This window comes from Oratosquilla oratoria, chromosome 30 (assembly GCF_046742065.1).
Source record: "Oratosquilla oratoria isolate Oo_2021 chromosome 30, ASM4674206v1, whole genome shotgun sequence".
NCBI lineage: Eukaryota > Metazoa > Arthropoda > Malacostraca > Stomatopoda > Squillidae > Oratosquilla > Oratosquilla oratoria.
The window spans coordinates 1,760,131-1,765,272 of record NC_134806.1 but is presented as its reverse complement, the minus strand read 5'-3'; positions in this window follow the sequence as shown (position 1 = coordinate 1,765,272).

Sequence of the window (5,142 nt, the reverse complement as noted above, 5' to 3'; positions counted from 1 at the left end):
AGAAGAAGAAGAAGAAGAAGAAGAAGAAGAAGAAGAAGAAGAAGAAGAAGAAGAAGAAGAAGAAGAAGAAGAAGAAGAAGGAGAAGAAGAAGAAGAAGAAGAAGAAGAAGAAGAAGAAGAAGAAGAAGAAGAAGAAGAAGAAGAAGAAGAAGAAGAAGAAGAAGAAGAAGAAGAAGAAGAAGAAGAAGAAGAAGAAGAAGAAGGAGAAGAAGAAGAGGACGTTTAAAAAAAAAAAAAAAAAACTCAGGTGGAGGGACGGACTTTTCGCCACCTCGAATGACGGGGCGACATGACGTCACAAGGTCCAATCGTCCTCGGTATTCGCGACCTGCATGCTCGACATCACAGGTCATTTCGTTAACACCTTTCAGGTCAGTCCTACATCTCTGCTGAGTTCACAATCTGTGGCATAACATTCTCATTCCTGAAGCTCCTGGGAATAATTGCTTCATTATTTTTGCATTTCAGGATGACCTGAAATTACTTGGACCATCGAATCCGACGCCAATATGGCCTCTAGGTTTCTGCAATTTGCGAAATCTAACCAAACACGTGACTATTTCTAGAATAGGGCTGGAAGGGAAGAGGTACAAGCGGAAATACTATTTGTCTAATCAAGGAGTAAGATTTTTTCTGAGAAGGCAATGTGTGTGTATCGTATTCTTCATTCTATTCTATTTTTTGCTCAACCAAATATCTTTTCTTACATTGTCATCAGGCTTCTCACAGACCAAATGGTCTCCGCGTGGTCTATGATAAAGCCTTCTAGGTTATAAATTCCCCTTTTCAACCTTCTAACTACATCAACCAAAGATTTGCTGATAATTATCAAAGTATATTTGTGTTTGTTAGAATGTTTACACTAGGGACCCCATCCACGGTACGATCTAGTCCTAAGGCCGCAGGACAGATCTGGTCGGATCCGAGCAGATTGGATCGTGTGTGTGCCAATTTTGGTTTCAGGCCAGATCTGTCAGGTGGATTCAAGGCCACATCGGACCGTGTATGGGGTCATTTATGCACGATCCCATCCGTCCTCGTATCCTCATATAGTAGCTTACGATGTAAACAAACACTTCTGCAACAACGTAGCAGTGCTGGCGACTGTGCAAGAACGTCCCCGCCTCCGTCCAAGGATGGTAAGGGCCCATACCTGGGAGGGGCACGTGGGAAGTGGTCTGACCACATGGTGACAACCCCTCCCCCCACACACCCGGTAGGTTCTGAGACAAAAAAGGGAAAATTGTCTTTAGAGAAATGGAATTAATGTCTCCTGAGGAGAAGATTCCAAATTTCCGAGAAAGACGCAACCGAAGAAAAAAAAAATCCCTTTTTTTTTTTTTTTTTGTCTTGGAGGAGTAGGTGGGAGGAGCTAAGACGATGGTTGATGGGAGTGGAATTAGTGGGAGCAGGAACGTGTCTTTGACCTGGCTACCTCATTTATAAGGAGGAAAAGTTTTTGGTATATACTCGTGTATATAGATAGTGCCTATCACTCAAAATAAGATCCAATTCTCTAAAACGACATTGTACTCTTGTCACTTGTTTAGGACAAAAGAAATAGAATAAAACAAAATGTAAAAAATAAATAAATAGATAAATAAATAAATAGATAAATAAATAAATAAATAAATAAATAAATAAATAAATAGATAAATAAATAAATACATAACAATAAAATAATAAGGAATAGAATGTAATATAAATGCAATGAAATAAAATCATAAAAGGATAAATATGCAATGAAATAACAAGTAAATGAATAAATTAGAATAGAATGACATAGGGTAGAATATAGAATAAATACAATAAAATGAAATAATAAGAAAATAAAATTAAACATGAATAGATAAGTAAATACATGAATAAATAAATAAACAATAAATAAGATGACTAAAGCTAAACTTGACGCCCAACAATAGACCAATTGGTCACCCTATAGACCAATTGGTCACCCTCTGCTAGAGTCAGATAATAGGGCTACCGCTAGGTGATTTTATTCATCTGAGGGAACCAATTCCAATTCGTTAATTGCCTCAAAGTACGGCGGCACAAATACACGAATAGGTAAAAAGGTAAACTAATGGGAATCTTTTGACAATGGTGATGACAATGATGATGATGGTGATGCTGGTAATGATAATGATGATGGTTATGATGACAGTGATGATAGTGGTGATCATGATAATGATGATGGTTATGACTGTGATGATAGTGATGATAATGATGATGATGATGATGATGATGATGATGATGATGATGATGATGATGATGATGATGATGATGATGATGATGATGATGATGATGATGACGATAATGATGATGATGATGACGATGATGATGATGATGATGATCATGGTGATGACGACGACGACGACGAAGACAACGACTATGATAAAACTTATAACAAAAAGAACACAAAAATGAAGGAGACTGCAAGAGACCATAAGGCTTCCACTAGGTAGTTCCATGTCCATGACCACCTGTCATCCCCATCCACAAAATTATCTGACCTATTCTTAAAACAACCGATAGTTTCAGCGCTTACTACGTGGTTACTATTTGTTAACTACTCTATTAATAAACCAGTTCTTGACTATTTTCTTCTTAAACCTAAATTTGTTAAATTTAAATCAAAGTATTTATTAAGTGAAAAAATACTCTTGGGTCACTCCTCCTCCCCCTTCCCCCCAAAAAAGGGGAGACCTATTTTTGAGGCTCCTCCACCTTCCCCTCCCCTCCTCCCCCTGCTCCCCCCCTCCCACCCCACAGAAACGGGGGAGACCTACTCTTGAGACCCGTCCCCATCCCCCCCAAAAAGGGGGAGACCTACTATTGAGGCTCCTCCCCCCATACCCCTACCCTCCCCCTTTCCCTCCTACCCTCTCCCCAAAAAGGGGAATACCTACTCTTCAGACCACTCCCCATCACCTTCCCCTCCCCCTCCTCCTCCCCCTCCCCCCAAAAAAGGGGAAGACCTACTCTTGAAACCTTCCTCCCTCCCCCTTTCCCCTTCCCCTCCCCCTCCTCCCCTCTCCCTCTCCCTTCCCCTCCTCCTCCCCCTCCCCCTCCCTCCTCCCCTCCAAAAAAGGGAGACCTACTCTTGAGACCTTCCCCCCTCCCCCTCCCCCTCCCCCTCCCCTCCCCCTCCCCCTCCCCCCCTTTCCTGGCGAAGAAGGAATTTCCACTCAGGTCGGTATGAATAACAATAAATATGCAATAAGCCCTAACGACTGCCCAGGAACCTTGCAATAAAGGAGCCCCCGGGTTCATAATGGCGGATTACGGTAGGCAACTCGCACGCCCCCTCCCCCCTCCCCCTCCCCCCCTCCGCCCACGTGCCACCGCTGTCGAAGCCATTCAAGCTTCAATTGCCTCCCCCCCTCCCCCCACCCCCCGTGGCCGGCCGACCTCCGACGTCAGGCAGAAGGTGGGTCGTCCAGTAGGAGGAGGAGGATCGGGAGGAGGGGAAGAGGGGAAGGAGGAAGAGGAGGAGGAGGAGGGGGAGAGGAGAAGGGGGAGGGAAGGAGGGATAGGGAGGGGGAGGAGGGATAAGGAGGGGGAGGAGGGATGGTGGGGAGGAGGGATGGTGAGGAGGAGGGGAGGAGGAGGTAGGAGGGATGAGGAGGGATGAGGAGAGGGAGGAGGAAGAGTGTTAAGGAGGGTCATGGAGGAGGAGGTAGGTGAGGGAGTGGGGGAGGAGGAGGGATAACGAGAAAGGGTAGGAAGGGGGAGGGGAGGAAGAAGGAGGGTTAGGGAGGAGGAGGAAGGGGAAGGGAGGAGGATGGATGGGGAGGGAGAGGAGGAGGAGGAGGAAGAGGAGGAGGAGGGTTAGTGAGGGGGAGGAGAGAAGAAGAAGGGTTAGGGAGAGAACGGGGAGGGAACGGGAGGAAGAGCAGGAGGAATAGGGAGGGGGAGGGGGAGGAGGAGGAGGAGGAGGAGGAGGAAGAGGAGATGGAGGAGGGGAGATGTGGAGGGGTGGGAAGGGAAAGGGGGAGGGAAGGTGGGAGGGAAGGGGGAGAGGGGGGAGGGATGGGGAGGGTGTGAAGGAGAAGGGCAGGGGGAGAAAGGGGGGAGGGAAAGTGGGAGGAAAGAGGGAAGGGGAGAGGAAAGGTGAGGAGCCTAATACGCCAGGAGGCGCTGAGTAGCTGCGGCCGAAGTCATCACCTTTGCCCTATGTGTGCGCTCTGCACTGCTGGGAATCGGAGAGGAGTGCGGGATTCGAACCCACAATTAAGAGAATGCGAGACCAACACGCTTCCGATGACGTCACCATCACAATAAAGGGGAAGGGGAGGTAGAGGAGGAGGAGGAGGAGGAGGGGAGGAGGAGGAGGAGGAGGAGGAGGAGGAGGAGGAGGAGGAGGAGGAGGAGGAGGACGTGGGTAATAGTAGAGGAAGGGGAGAAGGAGGGAGGGAGCGGGAGGGGAGAGGGAAAGGGAGGAGGAGGAGGAAGAGGGGGAGAGGAAGGTGGCAAGGAAGAGGGAGAGTGAGTGGGGGAGTGGGAGAGGAAGGGGCAGGAGGGAGGAGAAGGAGGAAGAGAGGGGAGGGAGAGCGAAGAGGAGGCGGTGGAGGAGAAGAAGAGGGGAAAGGGGAAGGGGGAGGGAAAGGGGAGGAAGGTGGTGGAGGAAAAGAAGGGGGAGGGGAGGCGGAGAGAGAAGGGGAGGGGAGATGGTGGAGGAGAAGGTGGAGGGGGAGGGGAAGGGGGGAAGGGGAGGTGGTGGAGGAGGTGGAGGGGGAGGGGAAGGGGGAAAGGGAGGTGGTGGAGGAGAAGGTGGAGGGGGAGGGGAAGGGGGGAAAAGGAGGTGGTGGAGGAGAAGGTGGAGGGGAGGAGGGGAAGAGGGGAAGGGGAGGTGGTGGAGGAAAAGGTGGAGGGGGGAGGGGAGGTGGTGGAGGAGAAGGTGGAGGGGGAGGGGAAGAGGGAGGGGAAGGGGAAGGGGGGAGGAGGAAGGGGAGGGAAAAGGGAAGAAGGGGAAGGGAGGTGGTGGAGGAGGTGGAGGGGGAGGGGAAGGGGGGAAAGGGAGGTGGTGGAGGAGAAGGTGGAGGGGAGGGGAAGGGTGAAAGGGGAAGTGGTGGGAAAAGGGAAGAAGGGGAGAGGGGGAAAGGGGAAGGGAGGTGAGGGGAAAAGAGGACGAAAAGAGGA